General features: G+C 34.6%; 1 protein-coding gene across 10 annotated transcripts in view; it reads right to left on the bottom strand.

Annotated features, from left to right (window-relative positions):
* Positions 1-27,375, bottom strand: part of cux1a (cut-like homeobox 1a) — a 259,039-nt gene that overhangs the window by 198,269 nt on the left and 33,395 nt on the right. The gene's annotated exons all lie outside the window — the stretch shown is intronic.

Here is a 27,375-nt window from a genome sequence, read left to right on the forward strand (position 1 = left end):
ACGACTCGACGTCATTCTCACTTGAGGAAATCTCGCTCAAAGTAAAGCTGTACAAGTAGTTCACATATCATATGAGAAGCACTTCTCACAAAACAGATGCTTTATACATATAAATACTTGTGTATAAATGTTCATTACTAACCTTTCAATGAACATGATTTGATTATAACTGCAGAGCAATGCGAAATATTCTGCTGTAACGTCTGCGATTATAGAAAATAAATAAATAAATAAATAAATAAAGGCAACATATATGAACACATAGATCCTTACAGTCTCCGATGTTACCAATTACAGATAAACTACACACAACATACATTTAGTCCTTATTTGGCTTCAAAAACAACACATAACGTATAGCCCAGTCAGTGCAAACCTCTCATCTGTATCTTTAATCTTGTAACCTCTGGTAGAAAGTATTTCCATCATTCTGAGTTAATAATAGTGCAAAAGGTGATAATGATTAAACATGACAGTTTGTTCATGGTTTAGGTTGCTGAAAGAATCATTTGCTCCTTTGTTTTTTCCAGCTTCTTCTTTGTTTTTTCACACTTTACTCTCGCGTTTGTCCATTTCTGAAAGGAGCGGATGTCAGTAGCACTTCAATAATCACGTGCACGTTATTATCATCAGCTCAAAAAGTTCGTTATTTCAAATGTAGATGCGTACCCCAGCTCTCTGGAGAAAGAGGCCTTGTAAAACAAAAACAGTACACAGCTGAATTTATTCTTCTTGGTTTTGTAGATGTTCATCAAGACAACGACAAGATTTGTTTGAGCTTGGGATCGATCATGGCTTGCTATTATATGTATATAGTAGAGCTGCACGATTGAGAATCGCAATTTTTTTTTGCTTAAAATAAAGATCACGATTCTCTCACGATTCTGTATATGTAAAATAAAGCTTAATATGAGATTTGTTTTCTCAAACAAATGGTAAAACAACAAAAATTAATATTATGTGTAGGTCTACTGGTTTTTATACATAATTATATTCTAATAATTCTGATGTGGAATTATGTTTCAGATAGGCCTATGCTTGCAATCTGTCATTGAGAACATTATTAGACCATTAAATTCACTGGTAAAATCAACATTATATAGGCTAGATACACTGTAAACATTTATTTTCATGCACAACTGTGTGTTCGCTATGAAAGAAAAAACTGATCAAATGCTTGTCGTAATCATTACTCTAAATTGCTATATGATTATTTAAATGATGTGCGTGCTTTCGATTTCATTTTCACTGCTAAGTGCTGCTCATACTTCGCGCGCGGCTCTCAAACGATCACTCTGTGCCACAAACTGAATATTATTTACAACTTCATTACCTGTAACTCACAACATTGCAGGTTCTGTTCACTGGACGCGCACGGGTCTATCATTAAGTAGGGCACGTACCCGCACAGTCAGCAGCTCACATCATATGTGATTTCCCTCCGCGAATACATCATTCTATGAAGACAAAAATGACATTTTTGGGTGATTTTTATACCTTATAAATACAGTATGTGACTCTTTTAACATCATTTGGAGTTTTCCATGTCGTTGAGCAACTTGTGTGAAACAATGAAAAGTGTCGTGCAGCTGCCTCTCTCTGCTTCTCTCCTGAACTTGAAAATATGATTGGCAGAATCGTAAAAATGCTGGATTAAGATCGTCTAGGGCAGGGGTGGCCAACCCTGTTCCTGGAGAGCCACCTTCCTGCAGATTTCAGTTGCAACCCATATCAAACACACCTGAACCAATTAATTAGGACCTGAACACCACGTGATAATTACAGGCAGGTGTGTTTGATATGGGTTGCAACTGAAATATGCAGAAAGGTGGCTCTCTAGAAACAGAGTTGGCCACCCCTGGTCTAAGGGGTCGAATCGAAATTACAATCTTTTTTCCATTAATTGTGCAGCTCTAGTATGTAGTATTACAATGTAATGGCTGTGCATTTAAAAATGGTGGTTTCTTTGTTTTCATTCTCCTGCTTGTGTATGCGCTAGTGATGCATCTCTGTAAACCAATAGCATTCAGCTGCGTGTCTAGCTTCAACTTTTGGTACCCTTTTGTCGTGCTAGGTACCCTTTGCAAAGGGTACCCCAAAAGTGGTACAATACGGTTTGCTTTTTGGTACCTTGGCTATAAACGCGTATAGAGCGTACCACACCATTCAGTGTAAAAGGGCCATGAAAAGTTTTTTTTCCACATCTTAATATTATAAATGAAATCACACTGAATAGGGGAAAAAAACAGTGGGAATATGACCTAAGGTGTATTTTTTATTATCTATGCTCACTTTATAATACCTAAAAGAGGTTTGAGTAGGTTCTTGTAAAGAGAAATCACCAACTGTGAACATGCCATTTTTTCTAGATTACGCAAAGCCCTTAGAATACAAACTGATTATTTAGCTTTTTATTTATTTTACTTTTTTCCCCTCAATTACTTCTTTGCCATTACAGCTATTCATGTCATATGATAAGAAACACTTTGTTTTAAAAAAAAACGTGTCACAATATACATCCCAGACGAATAGCACTATGCAAACAAGAGCATGTGTAATACCCACTGGAAACAATTTTTAAACACTTTAAAGTCAACAAAAGTCGCACTGAAGCAATTTTGTGTGGACTGAGTCACCTCTTCAATGTCCTTTAAGCAAAAAAAAGTCGTAAAAGCCCTAAAAATAAAACAAAAAAAACTCTAAATGTACTTGACTTAGCTGAACAGATTTTAGTTTGAGTTTTTTTATAGCTTGTCCTTTAATCATTCGGTCCAAAAAAGGTGACCCGATTTTTGAAGGGTATGACTTTATACGTAAGTGAATAAAAAAAAAAACAATAAAGACAAGTGCGTGTATGTGTGCATTTTGAAAAGGCACCAACGGCTGCCATTAGCACAGATAGGGCTAATCTATTTTTATGCCGGCATAGCCGTTAAGCCCTTTATCAAAGTCTTTGCTATTGCTGCTACCATTTATAACAAACCTGCTTTGTGCGAGCAACTAATCTCAATCCTGACCTGCTACTTTGTGCTCTGACTGTGTATGTGTACGCTGTAGTGGGGTCGGTTAAACACCTAAGCCACAGATTTGGCAGCAGAAGTGTGAACTTAACCTCGTCACATCCCAAAAAATTGTGTTCCCTTGGAGTTTGTGACCTCTAAAGACTGAATAATACATCTGACCCCTTACCTGATGCTCGAGAGTTAAAGGAAGGGCACTGTGCCATGGATGTGTGACTTTACCCACCAAGTGAAAAACCATTTTAACATTGTTTTCACATAAATGGGTCGATGTGCCCTCACACCTTAAGTTCTGTGAGCGAAGATTTAATTGCTCCTTGGGGAGTAAAACCAAAAGAACAGCGAACAGAGGGAATCTTGACCTTATGAAATCGACATTAAAAGGTTTGTTACTAAAAGTTTGCTTTAGTAGATAAAATGACATCTTTACCTACCAGAAAAACAGATAAAGAACATTGAGAGGGAAAATTTACCTTATGAAAATAATGTTCTGTTACTAAAAGTTAGCTTTTGCAAAGGAATTTTTTTACTCCATGAAAAAAATACTACAAATATTGATAACAGACTCATTTGAAGAAACCGATTGCAAACCATTTCAGTTCAAAAACTAATCCAAATGAGTACTGTGAACTTAATCTATTTAAGTAAATAAGCCATTCTGAGCATAGTAAAACCTGATAAATAAAGAGAACTCAAACCAACTGAGTACTGTAAGACTCAATGAGTAAAGCCAACTTAAATCCTGAGGAAACCGATTACAATTGATGAAAGCTAAATGGTTCCTTGAGTGAAACACCTCTTAAACCACTTTAAAACTGACTAGCAAATAGCTAAATACAGTTCAGAAAGCTGTGAGGTGTTGGAATTATACTGAATATTTCAAATGTAATATTGTAATGTATTGTATCGTATTTGAACAAATCGTATCGCATTGTATCTCATGTTTAATGATTCATTGGGATCTTTGAAGCAATATAAATACAATAAATAAAGCAAAAATAATTCAAACAAACAATTTATTTACATCAAACCTTTTTATTTCAAGGTATAATAAAATTTCTAAAAAACTATAAAAAAAAAAGTTCGCTAGAATGAAAGCATCTCTAAAAATGGTTTACAACTGAATAGCAAGTTGCTAAATACAGCTCAGAAAGCTGTGAAGTGTTGAAATTATACTGAATATTTCAAATGAAATATTGTGTTATTATATTGTATCGTATTGGAACAAATCGTACCGTATAATATCTTACACTTAATGCTTCATTGGGATATTTAGGCCAATATAAATACAATAAATACAATAATAAAAATAATAATTCAAACAAACAAGTTATTTACATCAAACTTTTTACATTAATAAAAAATAAAAATCATAAAAAGCTAAAAAAAAAAAAAAAAGAAAATATTTTTAACGTGTCCATACCGTAATGCAAAAATTTATATGAAAATTAAATGCTTTCTAGAATAAAACACTACTAGCAAGTAGCTAAATACAGCTCGGTAAGATGCGAGATGTTGAAATTATGCTGAATATTTCAAGTTTAATATTGTATTGTATCATATTGGAACAAATCGTATTGCATCGTATCTTATATTTAACTCTTCATTGGCATCTTAAGGACAATATAAATATAATAAATAATAATAATAATAATTCAAAGAAACAAGTTTTTTCATCAAACTTTTTACATTAATATGTGATAAAATTCCTAAAATGGTAAGAACAGTAAAAACACTGTTAACGTATCAATATTTCACTACAAAAAATTATTTGTAAATTAAATGCTCTCTAGAATGAAAACACCTCTGAAAACACTTTACAACTGACCAGCAAGTAGCTTAATACAGCTCGGAAAGATGTGAGGTGTTGGAATTAAACTATTTCAAATGTAATATCGTATTGTGTTGCATCTTATTGTATTGGAGCAAATTGTATCACAACATATCTTTAATATAATGCTTCACTGGAATCTTTAAGGCAATAATTCAGAATTATTTAAACAACAAATACAATAACTCAAACAAAACAAACAAGTTATTTACATCAAACTTTTTTTTTTTTTAAATACAATCAAATTTCTAAAACCCTTTCAGGCAAACATTCAATGAAAAATTCTTTAAGTGAGTCCACTTAATAGAGAAGCTTTCTACAAACATTTAAAGCAAGACAATCCAATACAATGTTTAACATGTACAAGAAAGAAAGCTGAACTTAAGCAATTTCATTGCAAGTGGTTAGTTTTAACAAAGTAGCTAGCTAAGCTAACATAAATAGAGCCACTACTAACTTTACAGTCTCAGAAGTGTGATGCACAAATGCTAAACAAATAAACCTATAGTGTTATTCAATGGATAAGCGTGCAGAAATGAAACTGATTTTTATTGTAATCCATGTGTTTGTGCAAAAACATTAAAGTAGGAATGCCTAGATTTGCATAACACATCGCATCTTATACCACACCTATAATTTAGGTCACCCACTTGGAGAATGGACTAATGAAAAGCTTCTTAATACCAGGTGTAAACAGTCAAAGATTCATTCCAAGTGGTAAACATGGTGTAAATTAAAATCAAATTCACTCATTACTTACATATTTGTAGATTAAAGATGCACAAATTAAATACAAACTTGACTTATTTCATCCAAAAATGTAAGTGACCTCATCATTTATTCTCCATAAAGTCTGTTGAACACAAAAGAAGATATTTTGAAGAATGCTAACTTCCATAGTTGAAAATAATTACATATTTTTTAAATTATGTATTTTTTATATGTTGTGTTCAACAGAAGAAAGAAACTCAAATAGGTTTTTAGCAAGTGAAAGATCAATAAATGATAGAATTTTCTTTTTTTTTTATTGAACTACCCCTTTAAATACATCAATGTCCACTTGAAGTGACTTTGTTACTGCCTAACAATTGCTTTTACAACATGCTTGCTGATTTACATGTTGCGTGTAATAAAAGAATCATATAAAGCGGATTCAACTGCTTCGCACCTTGACATCTACCAAACCACAAGCATTACAACACTAAGATCTGTTCAGTTCCTTCCTTGTTCTGCAGTTCGAATTACGCACAGTGTCTGAAAAAAAGTTCAACAATGACCTAATCGCTCTGCACGAACAATGCATTTGTGTCAGTGGTCTATGATACAGTAAATCTTCCTGTCTCTGTTAGCTTAGATGGCTTAATTGCGAATCAAGGATTTGGCGCGCCGTCAAGATCCACTATCACGCAGCAAAACAATCAGACAAAAGGCGTGCGAGTAATATCGTGGCGGGAGGTTGCAGAAAACTTCACACTGTGGCATGCGGTACCCAATCAAGACCACCACGTTCAGACTTTCATATTGTGAGAGCCCACTGTTGCAGCCCCATGGGAAACACGCGCAACCGCACGCACGACGCGCAAAACGCGCAAATCTGTGAATAACAAGAGACCGTGGGGTTGAGTCTCATTAGATATGGACAAACTACAGACCAGACTTCATTTCCATCCAATTAAGAGACACTCGCAGCATTATGGGGGCTTGCTGATTATGATGCAGTACATTTGGGTCGTCTCAGTGCAACAATGTCCCAGTTGTTGACAGAAGAACACTCCCTTTCATACCAGCTGGGGAGGGCAGGGGCTTGTGTTTAAAAGGCGCTTTAACAGACTGTACGTACATTTGCTGATTCTAACTTGTTTCGTGGGCTGGACATCAGGGGCCAATGCTTAATATGTTGGGTTGTGTGATATTGGGAGAAAATTGGCACTGCAATATTACATAAAAAAAGAAACAAAGTTTTAACAAATGACTTGCAAAGGTCAAAAAAAATTATGTTTGGTAATTGCTCAAACTACTGATATAAAATTTGCTGAAAAAAATTAATTCTTGAGGATTTTTTGGACAACTTAATTGTTTAATGTTCAATCCACGTAAATTTGTTAAAAAAAAAACTTAAAGTTAACTTAATTCCTTCATGTTCTCCTAGTTCAAAATTTGTCTATTTTGTCAGTCTATTGTGTGGAACCCAGCATTTTTAACAGTGTGAGATGGTTTATCTGGAAATTTGTCACGATACTGGAATTTGGTACCAATCGGTACAGAAATGTTTTAAATTTCAATCTACTTAAACTTGTAAAAACAATGAAGTTAACTTAATTGATTTGTGTTGGGAAAACATGAAGGAATTGTGTGGAACCCATAATTTTTTACGGTGTATGTTTCAGTCTGAACAAGTACAATTATTATTTCCAGAAGGGTTGTCACGATACTGGAATTCGGTACCAATCGATACATTTTTTAAAACTTCCATTTCCCACTAACATTTGAGCACTGTTGAGAAACCGAAATGACTGTGATTAGCTGTGAGGGTCATCAGTTCATCGAACTCACCGCTGTTTACTGAATGTAACAACAGATACAGGGACACTGGAGTGTTTTTAAATGACGTCGATCAGCTGGTTTATCTATAAACTGTCATACGAGTGATAGGCTGATGAATTTCGGCTTTAAAATGCTTCAGTGTCCCTGTATCTGTGGTTACACGCAGTAAACAGTGCTGAGTTTGGTGAACTGATGACGTTCACTGCCAATCACAGTTTTTTCTGTCGAGCACGTAAATACAATGGCAAATCAGCAGCTGTTTAAGAACATGCTCAAATGTTAGTGGGAAATTGATGATTTTAAAATATCAGTATCGATTGGTACCAAATTCTAGAATCTTGACAACACTACTGGATATAAAGATTATACTTGTTCATACTGAAACATACGCTGTAGAAAATGCTGGATTCCACCCAATTCATTCACGTTTTCCCAAAACAAATCGATTAAATTAACCTCGTTGAATTTAACTTAAAACAAGTTGTTTCAAAAAAAAATTTAAAATCATGTATAAGTACTTGTATAACCTGTCTTGTGTATAGTTAAGTATCTTATAGTATATGTTAGTTATTCATAGGTTTTTTAATAGCTCTCATGTCGAGTGTTGTGTTTGTATTTTTGATTCATTTATGTAGCACCGATGTCCTGCGAGACACGACATTTCGTACCTCTGCATGTCCATACATGTAGCGGAATGATAATAAAGCTCGACTTGACTTGTGTTGTTTTAAATCATTTTAAATAAGCAGTTTGAACATACATCAAAAGTAATTGTTTTAATATAAAAAAATACTTTACACTGTTTTTGACCCAGTGAACATGACTGTAAAATAAAGCCAGTAATTGTGCTATTAGGATTCTTTAAGAGAAAGTCTTACATTTTTCAGTTTTCCTAAAAAAAATAAAGTCAATATTATTAGCCCTCTTAATACAGTATTTTTTTCGATTGGCTACAAAACAAACCACGGTTATGCAATCACTTGCTTAAATAACCTAATTAAGCCTTTAAATTACATTTTGAATACTACCATCTTGCAAAAATAACAAACGCAATCTCACTGCAATTCTTAATTTTTGATTAAGTAGCTAATTCGTATAAATTTGCAGAATCTAATTTGTACAATTTAGTACGATATGCTCATCACCCAATGACGGTCGGGTTAGAGGGTGAGATTGGATGACACGCCTCCTTTTTAAAATCCTACATTTTCGTATGATTGAACTCATACGAACTAGCTAATAAACTGACAAAACGGAAAATACAATACTTATGTTTTTTTAGTGAGATCAGGCTGAAATAACTAGAACTAAAAAGTAAAATACCATTATCATGACAAAAACAAAAGAAGTTATGAGTTATTAAAACAATTCTGTTTAAAAATGTATTATAAAAAAATTCATTAAAACGCACATGGAAAATATTTGTATAATAAAATTAGATCATGAAAATGACTGATCAAATTGTTAAAGAAAATCTTATTTTTCTCCTCTCGGTTAAAGCCTGAGCACTTCCATTAAATGAGGATTTTAAAACCTTAATGGAAACACTAGTTTAGGTCCATTAACCATTAACTAAAACTACTAGCTTAATAAACTTCTATTAGCTGTGAATTATTTGTTAGTAAGATCGAAGTTGGGTTTAGGTTTTGGGTAGGATTAAGGATGTGAGATCAAACTTTACAACTACCAATAAACAGTTAATATCTTAATATTAGGCAGGTAATAAGCCAGTATGAATTGTGACCTAAACTAAAATGTTACCGCCTTAATTTAAATAGGGTTGAATGTGAGTCAATCATCAGGAAATGTTCAATTTGGGTTGACCCATTTCTTCAAATGAAAAGAAAAACACTTCTTAGACAGTCCAAATCTCGCTGATAAAGCCACCTATATCTGTCAGGCCGGATTCTGAGTTTAACAGCTCTCAACATCCGAGCGCTCGTGCACTTGTTAACACAGGAGCGACTCTGTACGTCTTCGAGCTGAAATGGTTTGAAGGCTTCTCAAAAGTTGCTGGATTGGGATTACGACTGACACGATATTCTCATTAGGATAGTCTCTTTTTAAGAAAGTGGGTTCAGTGTTATCTGTTGTCAGAGCAGGCCGGCTGGTCCACAGGGTTGGCCCGTATATCAGCTGTAATGAATCCAGGACCGGTTCACCATCTCACACGCCATGTTTGCTATCAACAGAGCTCTCAAGGGCTTACGGCGCAGTTCATTAAAGCAGGAGGAACAAGAACAAGCCCAGAGCTTATTCTCTCTCTTTCTTTCTCCTCTCATTTCTTTCATTCGCTCGTTCTTTAAACCACCATCGTTCCGCCTTTGATTTATTATGCAACAAGATCAGCAATTTACTTCAGAGGCTTTCACTGCGATCTGAGGGGGTCTGAGAGCAGTGTTTGTCACAGTCGCGCAGTATGAACGCTACAGAAAAAGCATCGATTTGTTATCGAGAACACGACGCACAGCATGTCTGTATACCTCCAGTAACTTTCAGTTTCCTCCAAGTAAACGCATACATCTCTGCCGCCTCCGCCGCTGATAACAGCATTCCTCAAATGCTACAGTATACTGGTTTTTGGAGAAACTAATTAAGGCAATTATATCTCCGGTTGGGAGTGGAGGCGACGTCTGGGGAGTGGATCTCTGGTTGGGAGGGACGTGAACTGTTTCTCAAACAGTTTGACCGGCCCAAGACTGGATGACAAAAGACGCTTGAGATTATCTTGTCTTTCTGGATAGCAGCCGAGTTAATGCTACAGCACTGAGTATAGACAATTACTGACTTTGCTAAAGTACATGTCGGGCTGTGCTTGTTTATAAGATTGTTTGCTAAAGTAGAAACGATATTAATCACAGTTGAAGATGAATGTATTCGTTTGGATAATTCATTAATGAGTTATTTATTAATACATAAATAAATTACGTTGTAACTGAAATGATTTTCAAAGTGATGTTTAACAGAGCAAAGGCATGTTTTTCAGTAGAGTTCAAAAATATTGATACATTGATAAATGTCTTGCTTTTGGTTAGCATCAATACTGGCTCTGCTCTCCCACACTCTCTGACCCAGCAGGGAGATAAATACTCAATAATAATAATAATAATAATAATATTACAATTTTAACACTTTTATTAGTTTTAATCAGAAAATAAGTTGAGATTGAGCTAATTTATTATTATTTTTTATTTATTTATACCTTTTATAAGGTGTCCGAGAGAGCTTAAAATGCTGCAATTTAAGAAAAAACATGCAATTACAAAAAAAAAACGGCAGCAAATTACGAAAAGATCTTCATACGTTTGACAGCACGAGTGCTACAAATTCTCACAAAGCAAATACATTTTCAAAAAAACGCACTGGATTTTCTCACAACGCTAAAGATTTATGAAAATGCTCTGCGTTCTCACAACACTTTCAATTAGCACGGAAATGCTAACGGAAATGTTGCAAGGGGACCCTAAAACGTGACAGACCCGGCTATTTAGGCTAATAAAAAGACATGGGAATCAAGATGTTAAAATAAAAACTCACTTTTCAAAGATCACCTACAACTTTAGTGAGCAATAGTCACGGCACAGCAGCCTACTTCACTTTTTTAGGTCCAGTTGAAACATTTCTGTTGTGTTGCGATGTTTTTGCAAGTAAGAAAATGCAGTACATTTTGTAAACTGTTTGCATTGTGAGAAAACGCAGTGCAATTTTTAAAAATGTGTTTGTGTTGTGAGGATTTGCAGCACGTGTGCTGTTAAATGGATAAAGATTTTTTTTATTTGCTGCTGTTTTTTTTGGCAGCACGTTAAGCTCTATCTGCCACGATTACTTTTGGACTTAATGACTGCTTATGTACCTTCTATAAATATTACATGGTTAGTCATTTGCATATTGTTCATGTTGCAGAATCGGTTCCCACAGTATCTAAAATGGTATCAAATATCGGTATTTTTCAGGATATCGTATCGAAGTTGAAAAATCCAGTATGGTGACAAAACTATTTCACAGTATTTCCTGGACAGTCTTATTTCCTTTAGTTTGTCTAAAATTTAAAAAAAAACTCATGAATGTCAATGTTATTAGCCCCCTCATTTTTTTTCATATGGCTACACTTTTATCCCTAAAGTTGTATTAATTCAAAATACTTTCAATAAACATAAATAATAAAGCTTTTGCTTTATTACTCCATTCACTTAGCTTGTTGTATGATTTGCATGATATGTTTTATTCTATTGGAATGTTTTAATTGAATGTACATAACAGAGCTTAATCTAGTCTGTTGTCAAAGGAACAATGTGCAAGTAAACGTTTAAATGACGTCATTGGTGGATACAGTGCACATTTTCTCTGGCTGCAGGTCAATGTGAGCACGATTATATACTTTTGTCTCAAACAGCCAATACATTGTATAAAAACAGTTAGCAAGAAAACTACATGTAAGATTAAGCTGTGTCTAACGTTAGGTTCATATTCATTTTCATTCATGTCTGGGAAAGGTGCTTTATAAATAAAATCTTTACAAATTTTTAACACGTTATTGTCACAATAAACTTAAGTATCTTTTTATCCAACAAGACAAAATTAGCTTTTTTAGGGCATTGAGTTTCCATAATTTTTTGAGTTCAATCAACCTGCGTGGGCTTAAAGCGAACGGAACAAACCACTGTTGTCCAATGACTGGCCTAATTAATTGAAATTTAACATAATTAACCTAGCAAAATAACTAGTAAAATATTATATAAAACACAAAAATAATAATAATTTAAACTATTTTGCTTAATATGTTGCAGCTCTTAAAAAAAAGAAAAACATTATTCTATTATCAACTATATACAGCAATAATCTTGTTTTCCAAAATATTATAAATTTCGCTTTTTTTTTTTATTTTTACTTTTTTTTAGGTAAAATCTATATAAAATCTATATGTAGTCACGAATCAGTTATCTGAGAGAGAAAAAAAAGGCTTTAAAAAATGTTTAAAGGCTAAAAAAAGGTTAGATCTAAATAATAAAGCCAATTATTCGCAGTGTGCCAGTGTTTTTGTGCGAAGCCTCAGCTTGATAAAATTCCATAGAACATGAAGTGATGCGCAGTGAGAAAAGCACCATGGGAAACATATATGCCCTCAGCATAAACACACACATGGCTTGTGCTAAGCCTTCGTTTGGGAGGCAAAAAATAAATAAATAAAAAATTAACACAAGCGCTGCATTATTTTTCAAGAATTTCATGACAGAGTCTGGCATCTAACTACCACAAACTCTTCTGCATATTTGCATTTTAATACAAGGTTTGTTTATCCTGGAATCTCTGCTGTAAACTGAATTAATTAGATGTTCGGAATCATAACTGGAAATTAGCATAACGGGGTTAGAGAGAAGAAAGAAGGGGGTGTTTGTTCTTCACGAGACAACAAGCGGTTAATTGTGGAGGGCTGGGGGTGCAGACGGTGACCTGAACTAGATATTACAGTGCAGTCCGACTGATTCAGAGAAGCCAAGCTGCATTGTTCTGATTTGCTGTTCTCATTCACTTGTCTACACAATAAGAGCGTGTCTACAAGCAGACGGCGCAGCGAAACTGGAACACTTCTATCATAATCAACAAAGCTGTCTACACTGCAAGTGTCAGCGAAGTTGACTACACTGCAAGCGTGCGGTTCAGAATCAACAGAAATACAGTCTACACTGCAAATGTGTATGACTCGACTTGCACTTTAGACAGCTTTGTCGTCAAATTTAATAGATTTATCACCCACCTCAGAGGATATTGGGGTTCTCGAGTAACTGGCATTGTTATTTTGGGGGTCAAGGGCTGAAAAGTTTGGGAAGCACTGACCCACACTGCAAATGATTCATTCATATCAAAAGAATCATTTCAAGTCCAAAAATTGTAATTCAACAAAACTATTTACACTGAAATTGTGACAATTCAAATTAAAAATCTGTCCACAATGCAAATGATTACCTTTAAATCAATGTAGTTTGCTCTTCAAATGTAGACCTTTGAACTGACAAAGCACTTCATAACGCAAATTCGAAATTTATTTTTAAAATGAAACCAACTACGCAAACAGATGATACATAATTAATGAAGCTTTTTACTTTGAATCAAAAAGTACATTTATAACTTTAAATCAAGGCAGTGAACACTTCAAATGTGCAACTTTGTACCAGCAAACCTTTATATAGTTCAAGTATGAACCGTTGAACAAAAAAAAAAAAACATCATCTACACTGCAATAATACTTCAAATAAAAAGCAGTTTACATTAAAAAGCAAAACTGAATCAACAAACCTGTTTACACTGAAAGTAAAAATTTGCAACAAAGGTGTATATACTAAAAATGTGACAATCTAAATTGTCCACAATGCAAATGATTACATTAAATCAATACAGTTTACGCTTCAAAACAAAACTGAATCAATATGGATTAGACAGAGGGAGTCTGTGATGACTTATAAGACTTATATGACTTATAAGATGCGTTTTTGGTCGATCGGATCAGAGGTAAAACAAGAGACGCATTCCTGTTCAAATCTGGCATTTAAATTGGGTTAAAGTCTTGTCCACTTGCGACTAGGGTGTACTGTATATCCGATCTTTCAATCTAATACCACGAAAACAAACTAACAACCATGTGTTTCATGCATTTGTACAGTTAGTACTAAAGCAATGAAATACCTATGAATACGTTATGCAATGAGGTTTATTTTCTGTTTCCAACATGTTCATATTTCCCAGAACATAATTTATACTGTTTTATAGTTTCAACATGTATATTATCTATGTCATTTAAATTTGTTAGATAAACTGTTAGATAAACATTTTAGAATATCAAAAGTATTAATACGGGGTGATTTATGAATAAAAATATAATGCATATGATCAGGAATTTATCATGTGAAATAAAGATGATGCAAATATGTATTAACAGCATTAATGACATTATCTATTAAATAAAATATACACATTGCTCTGAAAACAAACAAAACAAAAAACAAACAGTGAGCTGCAAGAGTGTCGCTTATTGAAAAAAACGAAGCAGCTTTAGAATAATGCTAAAATAATTTGTAGTCAAATACATTCAGTTTTTTACTTCATCCAAAGAAAAAGAAAATGTCTTGGACAAAATGTAGAGTTAAATTTAAGACATTTATTAGTTATAAATAAAGTATACAGGCAGAAGAATTACACTGAAAAAAATGTTGTCTGCAAAATTGTTGTACACAAATTAAATTTAGTATTGTTCAACTAAATTTATTTGTTTAAATTTAGCGTAAACAAATTGTTTAACCCCACTTAACTTAAAAAAATAAGTAAATTCAAGGAATCATTTTTAAATATTTTTTTTCAGTGTAGGTTTTAGAATATACTACTTCTAGAATATGGTTACTTTGCTGCTGAAAACTGGCAACAAATATTTTACAAAAAATTAGAAATGCGAGTTATTTTGTGTAGATGTTTACATGATGTATGGTGTAGTTACCACCATGAAAGTAAAGCAGGCATAGCAATGAATACTTTTTACTTATATTAGCACATATTTCAGGCTGTACTTCTATATTTGAATACAAAAGTGTGGTCAGTACTTGAACTTTTACCAGAGTTGTTTTAAACATGAGAATCTCTACTTCTACTTGAGTGATAGATGTGTGTACCTTTGTCATCTTTGCTCATGTGCATTAATGTTTTAAACATATATTTTTTTTTCTCTTTAAAAAAAGTGTGAATCTCTTGCTCACTATAACGACAATACAAATAGGCATGGGGCGATAACCGTTTCAAGGTATACCGTGGTACAAAGTGTGCAACATTTTCATGCTAGAAAACATGTTTTCATGCGGGAATGGCTGATTTGCTGATATTTTTAATACAAGCTCCTTTGAATACGACATCAATGTAGTGAATTTTGACGCTTTCGCCACCAGAGCATTGAAGGCAGACAGCATTATCGCCATGATAGCCAGAGCGAACTTTTACAGTCCATATATGCAACTTTGAATCAACAAAATAGTTTACACTGAAACTGAAGTCTAAAAACTCTGCAGAAACAAAGATGTGTATTGACATGGCAATAAAACAAATTTGAATCTAACTACATTTTAAAAATAATAATAAAACAACTTATGCTGCAACGCTTCTCACTTTCAGCATGAGAAGGGTCTAAACACTCCTCAAAACACACATCATAAACACTACAAGAACAAGATGACATTTCAGAAAATTCCAACACCACAAAAAAGTGTGGAGGAGTGGAAATAAGACACAATGTTTGCCATTGTTGATCATTCAGCATGAGCTGCAACAACATAAAAGATGGAGTCATAGCAGGTGGATCAAAAACACATCAGCCAGTTACAAGCATTACTTTAATCTGTATTATTCCTGCACTTTTTGTTTACCTATAAACAGGGCCGGTATTTTATGTCAACTGATGGAATCTCCCCTTGATGTTTTTGGCTGAGGTTAAGCTCTCTGTGTATTAGCATGTGACCTTCAGCATCTCGGCTGCTGATTAGGCGGCTCTTGTATCTTTCACTCGCATTACAGAGGAAAGACAGGTAAACAACTTTATGCAAGTGAGAAGAAGCACGCTATAGCGATTCGCTCTTTGAATTACGGCTGGTCATTCCACGCACCACTGCATTATAACAAAAAAAAAAAAAAAGTTAGCAAACTATATGAGAAAGATAACATTCATAATATTCCCAAACCAAAAATACAATCCCAATTCAGCTCAGTGCCAGTATTTAACTGGCCCAGTGGCTTAAAGTAACAGCCCATCATTTATTCACCCTCATGTCATTTCAAACCCGTATGATTTTCTTTCGTCATTGGAAACCAAATGGAGAGGTTTCTTAGAAAGGCCGAGCTGCTGTTTTACATACTCAAAATGCACAAAGCAAGAAAAAAAAAATCATAAAAGTTGCATGGGTCAAAGTAAAGCTGGGTGATATTGCAAAAAAAAAAAAAGTATCACGATATCATGTTTCATATCATTCGATAACGATAAATATTAAATATTTTTTAACAATACATTTAGGAATATTAAAATTTCTTTACCTACTTTAATTTACCAACATCAGTAAGGCAAATAGTTTAAATAAGGTAGTAAGGTAGATCAACATCTGTAACGTGTGAACAATAATGATGCAGTAAACCTCAAACTCTGTAAACAAAATAAATTATCAAATTTACGCTTTCAATTAAAAGAACCAACCCTCATTGTTCACATACATACTGCAACATTACAAATTGTAAAGTAGAATGACTACATTACCCCCTATGCTAAAACTCTTTCAGATAGGGAGCTAGTGGCTGGGATGTACAAGAAAACAAAAAAAACAAAAGCCACTCTGGCAACATCCTTACATCCTTTTTTATTTACAATCTCCTAACTGCTGTTATGCAGCACTCATTTTCGCATGTGTTGTTATTCTGACCTGAAGTGACAAGCGTGAGTGCATGCTTTCCTTGACCATGAGCTTTGCGCTTACGCTACTCTGGCGTCTTTCATAACTTGGCAACCATCAAGCGTTTTTTTAGAGGATGACAAAGGAACAAACCATTGCTGCCGCTCCGATGCAAGTTTATGGAGAAAAGGAAAAAGCACTGCAGTGTTTGGATGCGTTGTGTTTGTCTGAGGTAAGGCATTCAGAAAAGTTCTTATGTTTTTAACTAGGTGCAGCTGGAAGTTGCGCGCCTCCATTGTAAATGATAAACTTACAACCTAAGCTTAATGGCAGACAGTGCTTCCAAGGCGCGCTCTCAGCAGCAACATTTGAATAAAACTATAGCCTTCATACCAAAAAATGTTTTTTTTAATATTGACAATAGTGTTTAGTCAATAAATACCATATTTTATCGCCCAGCTCTAGGTCAAAGACGAGATATCCAAATGATGTCCTTATCAAATTAAAGGGATCGATCACCCAAAAATCATTTACTTATTCACTTGTTCCAAACAACAAGTTTTTTTCTTCTCAACACAAAGAACCATATACTGAAGAATGTTGGGAAAAAACAGCCAATGACTTCTATAGGATTTTTTGTTATTACTATGGATATCAATGACAGCATTTTTTCCAACATTCTTCATTCAAAAATGACTTTTGCTGCTTGTTCAAACTACTTAGTTGAAATTAGCTGAAACAACACAACTCTTAGGCTTTTTTGTAGGGGACCTCTTAATTGTTTTAAGTTCAATCCACTCAAATTAGTAAAAACTATGAAGTTTACTTAATTTGTGTTGGGGCAACATGAAGGAATTGTGTGGAACCCAGCAGTTTTTACAGTTTTCAGAATATCATGTTTTCTTCAACAAGAGACAGAAATTCATCGAAGTTTATAACCACTTTATGTTGAGTAAATGGTGAGGAAATTTTCATTTTTGTGTGAAATATCCCTTCAAATTGACAAAAGTGTTGTACAAACAGAAAGCATGACAAATTCTTGCCCTTCAAGGTTTAAAATAACATTTGTGAAAATAAAACACCACAATAACAGTGAAATATTGTTCCACACTGGTGGTGGTGTGGACAGAGCCCCACTCATGATTGTAAAGCGCTTTGGGTGTACGGCCATACACAATAAATGCGCTATATAAATACACATTACATTACATTACCTCATTTAGCATATGTAAAAATGTATTTCATCTCTTCTGATTTGTATTTACTAAATATACTAGAAATCTCTTTCCAATTTGATCTCCTGTTACTGTACTGTCCGATCACAATAAAGGCAAAAAATTAAAGTGGCTTAGTTACATTATTACTATTATATTTTAAATAATTAAAAATATCTTGTGAGCCATATCCTAAATCTTCTGAGGTACCACATTACACCAAATTATAACAGTTGTTTTAGCTTTGTTTCAAAAATACAGTAAAATATTATCCTTAACATCAAAGCGTCTGTCTAACTAACATCATTTTTGGTATAATATAATTTTAACATCTGTGCATGCTCAAGGTTTTCTTTGTTTGTATTAAACAGGTCACAGTTGGTTATTTGCATTATCAAACACTGTTGCAATATTTCGTCAATGATAACATCAAATGAAACTGGTTCTTTTCGCATACTTTTTTGATATTTTGATGGATGTTACCAATTAGAAAGTTGGAAATGGTTCAAGTATGCTTCAACCCTTTATCGGGAGACATATGGTAACTACATTAAGATACATACAGTATATTAAGCAATTCAATGAGTGTCCTATAAAGTAGTGGTCTCCAACCCTTTTTATCATCGCGGACCGGTAAACAATTTTACCGCGGACCGGGGAGGGAGTAGGGACGGATTGCTAGGTGACCGTCAACCATTTTCTCAGAGGATGAAAAGCTGACAAAACATTGCTGCAATTCTGATACAAGTTTTATTAATGGAGAAAATTAAAAAGCACTGCAGTGTTTGTCTGAGATGATTAGTCAACCGACATATGGATATTTTATACAAGATGTGAAGCTGCTCGGAAAGTTCTTGGCATGTTACTTGTGGTATTCTGTAGATCATTTTAACAGGAGGCGCCTAGAAGGCCTTGCGCTACCAACGTGAGTGGCAGCCGAGCACCTTCATTGCAAATAACGAACTTGCACGAGGAAAAAAGATCTGTGAACAAGGCTGCCATCATTTGTGATCTCCAGCAGTTGAGCTTCTTGCACAGACATGCTGGATTCACCTGATTTGCTGACAGATGGGTTGGGGATATATTCCCTGGCAGTTCGTGGGTCCTTCACCTGTGCTTTTTTTCCCCTTTGCAAAGAAACTTTCCAAAGACGTCTCTTTCTTACTCTTTTTGCTAGCTCATCAGTTAAATTTTAATGCTTAAGTGAGGTTATTTTTTCAAAATGAAACGTACTTCAGACTCAGATAATAAATAAAATGAAAATAACTAATGATTTCTTGTGTGACCAGGTACAAATTAATCCACGGCCAGTCTAGGGTTTGGGACCACTGCTATAGAGGGTTAACAGTCTCACTTTTAACCATTCCCTCACATTGTAAAAATCTTATACTGTATTTCAAGTTACAAATAAGCAAGAAATCAAATCATCTCTCTATAATAAAACACATACAAGCTGAACTTGAGTCACTGCAGGACAGGTGAATAGGGAAAAAATTAGCTTAGAATTCTCACTACTCTTCCGCAAAAAATTACTGTCTAACAAGCTTACTAAAATGTTATGTTTTAATATACAAAAAGGGTCAAATTTAAATTAAGTGTTCAAATTTGCATAAATATCTAGCGCAAAAAGTTTGGTTAACATTTCTGACAGGTCACGGATTTCTATTTTGACCATTGCATAATTCAAAAAGTATTACAAACACACAGAAAAAATGCATTTCTACCAATTTTGTAGAACAAAACATTGTATAGAGTCAAGCATATATTTCACATATCTTCTGTAAACACCTTTAGAAGATAGATATAAATAAAACTGAAGTTTGGAGTATGCAAGTGCTGCTGAAGTGGAGATTTACAGCCCGCTGCACAAAAATAATAATAATAATAGTCTTTCAGAATATGTGCTGTAATGGAAATCTACAGACACAAATCGATATGCAATGTGCAGTAAAATAAACATCTAAAACTGCATTTTGCATCTTTTCTTTGTGTGTTAGACTGAAGGAAAAACAGTTTTGCCTGCAGTGTCTTTCCTTTCAGTCCTCAAGTCAATCAGTATGTCTATGTTGTAGTATGGAGTACAGCACTCGCTAGTCGCTAACTATCGCTGAGTAGTGGTAGTGTAGAAGTAATAGTAATGCTTAGAAGTAGAAATCAATAAGTAGTAGTGCTTAGTAGTAATATCCAAGTAGTAGTAGTAGTGCAAAGTAGTAGTAATCACCAAGTAGTAGTAGTAGTGGTGGTAGTAGTAGTAGTAGTGCTTAGTAGTAATCACCAAGTAGTAGTAGTAGCTATTCACTAAGTTGTTGTAGTAGTAGGTGTACTAAGTAGTTGGAATATCTAGGTAATAGTAGCAGTGCTACGTAGTAGTAGTAGTAGTAGTAGCAGCGTTATAGTGCTAAGTAGTAGTAATCTCTAATTAGTAGTAGTAGCAGCAGCGTAGTAGTAGTGCGAAGTATTAATACTTAGTAGTAGTAGTAGTAGCAGCAAAGTTAAGTAGTAGCAATCGCGAAGTAGTAGTAGTATAGTAGTGCTTAGTGTTAATTGCTAAGTAGTAGTAGCCGTGCTTAGTAGTAATATTTCGTAAAAAAGAGTAATCGTTAAAAAGTAGTAGTAGTAATGCTAAGTAGTAGTAATCGCTTAGGAGTTTTAGTAGTAGTACTGCTTAGTAGTAATCACAAAGTAGTAGTAATATCCCAGTTTAGTATTAGTGCTAAGTAGTAGTGGTGTGGTAGTAACTGCTTAGTAGGAGTAGGTTTGCTAAGTAGTTGTATTATCTAAGTAATAGTAGTAGTAGTATTAGTAGTGATGCTAAGTAATAGTAATCGCCAAGTAGTACTAGTGTAGCAGTGCTCGCTAAGTACTAGTAGTAGTAGTAGTAATATCTAAGTAATAGCAGTGCTAAGTAGAGGTAATCACTGAGTAGTAGTAGTAGTGCTAAGTAGTAGTAATCGCCATGTAGTACTAGTGCAGCAGTGCTCGCTAAGTACTAGTAGTGCTAAGTAGTCATTTCTAAGTACTAGTGCTAAGTAGTGGTAACACTACCAAGAAGTAGTAATACCTAAGTAGTAGTAGTGTAGTAGTGCTAAGTAGTACACCCAACAAAAATTAAGTTTGTTTTATAATTTTTAAAAATTATTGAGTATTTATTGTGACAACTTAATTGTTTTATGTTCAACCCACTTAAATTATCCCAAAAAATTTAATTAAACCAGTTAACTTAATTCTGGCAGCTGGTCTCAGCACAAATGTATTGTGTTGAACCTAGCATTTTTTACGGTGTAGTAATCACTAAGTTGTATTAGTAGTAGCATTAGTAGAAATCGCTTAGTAGTAGTAGTAGTAGTAATCATTAAGTAGTAGTAGTAGTAGTATTGTACACAGTAGGCCAACAAAGATGTAAGGCAGCGTGTGAGGTAAACGGTAATCTGGCTGCTATTGTGTTGGCACTAGTGTGTGTGTGTACTGGCAATCTGCCATCGCCGGCTGTGACCTTAGAGAAGGTGCAGAAATACGACTGACCTTCAGCACGCCTCAGTCAATCAACCCTCATCTGAAACACTACACAAGTCCAACCTTCATGCATCAACACAAACAGCGGGTCTCGAGCAGCATTAGATAAGGCCCAAAAAAGGTAAACATATTCAAATGTCTATATACCTGGGAAGGAGAATTTGTATCCAAAAAGCTTGCTCGGTACGTTTATTTTCGTACAATTATGGTGATGTAGCATTAGCGACCACAAGAACTGACACATAACTGCTCACAAAAGTGTAGTAAAGGAAGGGATTAAGAATGCGTCAGCAGAAACGTTCCCAAGCCCGAAGTGGAAAAGCTAAACTCAAAGACTGACTCAGCAAAAAAAAAAAAAAAAGAAAGAAACAGAGAGGGAGAGTTTCTAACTTTAGTTCAGCGAGTCGCCAACACGCCCCCCACACACACACACACACTCGCGCTCCATCCCCACTGCCATATTATCCAGAACATTATTTTGATTGTGAATTTCCTTCCACTGCACATCTGCTGAGCTGAACTGGACTCGGAATATGCTTACGTGCCATGTCTAAATACAAAACACAGTCAAAGGAATATGCAATATCGACATAATGGGAGACTGCTTGGGGAACCAAAGTACACAGACCAACGAAAACAGACACGGCAAGAAAAATAAAAAGAAATCTATGACGAGGACAAATTGGTGAACACTATTTTAGGGGATTTTGCCGCTTTTATTGATAGAACAGATGTGAAATCAGGAGATTGAACATTAGCAAAACCGTACAAAATGCTGGAGCATGTGGATTCATGATAGATTACACGTTTCGAATGTCAAGGGTGTTGAGTGTGGAGCCTCAAAATGAACAAGGTGAAAGAAGAAAATGGGTTTATTTTACAGCTTTTTGATTTTTGCATCTCAAAAATATTTGATTCTCTTTTAAAAAAATTCTTCCCTTCCTAAAACGTTTCATATGGAGTTAGAGGACAAGTGTATCAATGCTTTTACAAAAGATGGCAAATACTTTAGGAGAAAGTGCAAATGTTTTTAGAAAAAAATCAAAGTTTGTTGGGGAATACAAAGCCTTTGAGAGAAAATGTGAATAGAAAACAACTTTTCGGTCAATGAAGTGTCTAAAATAGAGCTATATATATATATACTGTTTTATCGTTCTATTGCTTCATCATTCCATCATTCTATCATTTAATCAATCATTTTCTATAGTTTGATTGTCCCATCTACTGTACTACTGCTCTATCTATTGTCGTTCTGTCAGTTAATTGTTTTATCATTTTGTCTTTCTATAATTTTATTTTTCTATAGTATTTATCATTTGATCTATTGTCTGTCCTTCATTATATCTATCTATCTATCTATCTATCTATCTATCTATCTATCTATCTATCTATCTATCTATCTATCTATCTATCTATCTATCTATCTATCTATCTATCTATCTTTCAATCATTTTATTTTTCTATTGTTTTATCATTTGATTCAATCCATCCATCCATCTATCTATCATTTTATTTTTCTATCATTTGATCTACAGTTCTGTCTATCTTTTGCGCTATCTATGCATATACAAACACACACACACACACACACACACACACACACACACACACACACACACACACACACACACACACACACACATACACATTCACACTCACAGTGCTTCCCACACATAGACTTTACTTAGGCAGGCTGCCCACATATATTAAAGCCCGCCCAAGTATATTTAGTGACACTTTTTTTTACTATTATTATCATGCTTTAATGTTATTTTGTATCCACCTAATATAACCAAACATCTGCGATCTACTAATCAGTGGAAGATCTTCTCTTGTTTACCTGTTTTGTTCTGTGACCTGTCATCACTGACACAGACACTCTCTCTCTGCAGGCTCTACAGACACACAGAGACGCTGGCCGGGGGTTTCTAAATCTCCTAAAATGTTCAGAATTTGGCTTTTACTTTTTAAAGCTTTGATTAATTGTATGCGTTTTTTTCTGTCATTTATTTCTGATTACTGATTATTTTATAGATTTAATGATGTCACTAGGCTATATTACATATAGGCTATTTCATATACAAATCTAAAATGCTGCAGAAAAGCAGAAAAATAAGAGAAATCGTGCATGTCGTTTTGTATTTCAACAGTCTTTTTTTTCTTTAACCCATTGAATAGAAACAGTGTATAACAGTGTCATAAGAAATAAAACCACTGTTAAAAATTAAAAAGTGGGAAGCACTTTTATTTTTATATAAATATAAAAATTACCTTTCATGTAAATTTTCATCCATCAAATTATGTCACTTTAGGGCTCTGTAAGCTCCAAGCTAATTAAATCGGCAGAAATTTGATCCATTTATTTTAGCTCATAATAAAAGTGAACTAATATTCCATCCACATTCAAAATAACTGATACATTTATGTTAAATATTATTACATTGCATGTCTGTATATTGTCCCATTTTAACAAATTTAACAATGGCTTGGTTTTTTAATTGCAATTTACTTGCACTATTGAATGTAATCTTTAGCTAAAAAAGACATTATTGGCTTGAATTGCAATTATTATTTTGTATTATTTGTTTTATATAGTATCATTATTTATATATATATATATATATATATATATATATATATATATATATATATATATATATATATATATATATATATATTATTGTTACTATATAGCTACTTTATAGTTAATAATATTTTAAGATTATATTTGGTTGTCTTAAAAATCTAATATTTATATTAATATATGTTGAACAAAAAATATGAATAAACCCAAATATAAAACAAATACTCAACACAATATTTCCTTCTGTAAACCTGGGCATCAAGAATGGCTACTGCTTTTATTATTAACCACTGACTTTACAACAGCCATCACACTTTACATTTTCATGAAATCACATTACCGCCTTCATCACATTGGGCTAAATACATGTTTACCGAAGCATACCATAATTCACTGGATGATCTAGAAGCGTTGATAGAAAAGGCCTCTAGTTTTTTTGATCTTTGTCTGCGAGACACAGAAGAACACCTCAGCCCTCATTACCTCAATAATGCATGAAATGCGCTGCAGCCTGCAGACTGAGCTCTCCAAACGCTTTAAGTATTTATCGTGAACAGAACGCTATCAGAGCCGTTTCTAAATGGGTCTTCCCAGCCAGCTCTTTTTCGATTATGTTGAGGGGATGACTGACCACCTCGATGGCGCTTTTTTTTTGGTCGAGAAGCTGATGTGCACCTGCCTGGCTGTGTCTCTATATCCTAGCGACTGAGCCACGAGAACAATTAAGCCCATCGAAGCTAAATTAATCTGAGTGCATCGGTGAATGGCTGATAATCTCCGTGACCTATGGAGGGTTATTACCACCATGACTAACACAAAACAAGCAACCCCATCCAAGATTGAGAGTTGGGAGTTTTAAAGAGGGGACCAAAACAGCTGAAATGAGGATTTTTTTTGCTATGGAATCAAAAGGTACTTTAAAAAGAAAGAGTTTGCGCCAAAAAAATTACAATTCTGTCATTGTTTATTCAAACTCAAGTGGGTTTCAGACCTATAGGAACTTTTTGAAGACAAAAGAAGGCATTCGAAACAATGTGGATGACCAGAGAATCCTGTTTACATTTTTTCGGGTGATCTATGACATTAAAGGGACCGTTTGTTAAAAAAAAATAACAATTCAAGTCAATGGCTTTTGTCATTTCCAGTTACAGAAGATAAATTTCAAAGCCAGGTTTGGAAAACCAACTAACCGACTATTGATGTGTAGATGCCAATATGATTAGGGCACACATTGCATTTGTGTCAGTTACTCCTCCTTTAATATACTACATTTATACTACATTTTTTATATAATACACCAACCACGACGGCACATAGTTGCAACCGGAAATAAGGAGATCCACAAATTAGTATTTTTTTGTCATTATTAAAAATTTGTCCCAATTTTTAAGGGTAAATTTTGAAGCCCCTCCTCTTCAAACTCGGTTTTAAGGGCTAAGGGGAAGGGGTAGAGGTATAAAAATAGAATTGGCATTAGGCCTAAGTGTCTTTATTTTAAATAAAATTTCACAGGCACATTTATCAAATTTTTAAAAGCGACTTTACTAATTGAACCAATCCTTAATCCCTGCTTAGAAAAAAGGCCAATTTTCTGCATCTAGTGTACGTGGTAGATCCAGCATATAGCCTTCGCATAGTTGCACCACTCAAAAAAATTAAACTACACGTCACAATGACGCAGAGAACAAGACCTGTGATTGGTCAGTGTGGTAGTGGTGACAAGTGTGGGTGGGACCAAGCACAGTCCGAGAGGACTAAGACCAGTGGCACAAGTGTTTCATCAAGTCTCGAGTCCCACCGAAGAACTGCTGGTTTAAATTTGTATATCTTTTATGTTTAAAGTTCCCTCCTCTTCATTTTTTGCACAGATTTTTGGCGTATACTCCTGTCAACACTGGCAAAAAAAAAAAAAAAAACTTGCCACATTTTACCATAGAAACCTCAAGGCCTACTTACATTCGGAAATGTTATTACAGAGAATGCTCACAACTGCTACATGCAAGATATGTGCTGTGGGATACAGCCGTCATTCTTTGCAGCAATGAAAGATATGTTTTATTAATATTAATCTCAATAATAAAAGTTTTGCATTTCTGCCAATGGTTACCGCATTTGTCAATAGCTATGTTTACATCCAAAATTGCAAAACTGGATTATCGCATAAAAGGTGTGTGAATGAAGCATCGTTTCCATCCAACGAGTCAAAGCGAACAAAATCGTCACTTCTTGAATAACTGGCGCCAAACAGTAAAAACGGAATTTGCTGCTGTAGGAGAAGCTGCGTCAATCTTTTCTTCATCTAATAAATCACTTGCGCCTCAGAAAGCAATCCTGACATCCAGTGAACACGCGGTGGCGTTGAAGGTGTAAGACGCAGAGCACAGATGCTTATGATTCTGGAGGTCATTAATTTAATAACACTAATACTTAAACAGTAAGGTGTTTTAGAATGACCAAAACAACATTTCAGATGTTTTACAGATGTTTTTGCAGTTTGTGTGCATCTTTTCTTATCGAATAAAAAGTTTATCCCACTCAGTTATGTGCATGTTTTTTATGCAAGTTTTCAAAATGTATGTGCATCATGGCGTTTCCATCAACCGTTTTTTTATGCGCATAGGAGAATGCGCATAAAAATAGGTGGATGCAAACATAGCTATTGTCTCTCACATGCAACAGAATGTCACTGCTTAACAACTAGACTAATTTAACTAAACTTTAGTGGGAAAAAGGTTGCAGGTTTGCTTGCAGTCTGAAGCTTTTAATTTCAGCTATCATTCTTGGTTTAAACTGGCCTTTAGAAATGTGCAGCAGAAAAGATGTTTCTCCTGAAAATCAAAGTCAATAGGATCCAACATAGTACAGTATCCCAATGTTCTTCAAAGTATCTTCTTTTATCAGTCATACAGGTTTGGAAAGGTTCTTGAGTCTCAAACCTCTCAATGCTTCCCTTTCCATCCAACACAAACGAAAGACAAGAGGAGGAGATGCAGATGAGGAAAATGGTTTGGAAATCCGTCCATGCTTGTTTTCCTAAATTTGCTTTCCATTTCAAAGACCGGTCTGCAGTTTCGCCAACCCTCTCATCTCAATAACGTGGCTCTGAATGGGATAGAGGGAGCACAAGAGAGTGAGAAATAAAGAGGCGGAGAGCAGAAGAGAGGGGTCCCCCTCTGAGTTGGCCAGCGTCCAGTGAAAGCTGTTCAGAACATGGGAAACATGGTGTCGCAGCGCAGTCCAATCAGCTCGTCTGGCC

This window comes from Danio rerio, chromosome 10, assembly GCF_052040795.2.
Source record: "Danio rerio strain M-AB ecotype USA chromosome 10, GRCz13ab, whole genome shotgun sequence".
Taxonomy (NCBI): domain Eukaryota; kingdom Metazoa; phylum Chordata; class Actinopteri; order Cypriniformes; family Danionidae; genus Danio; species Danio rerio.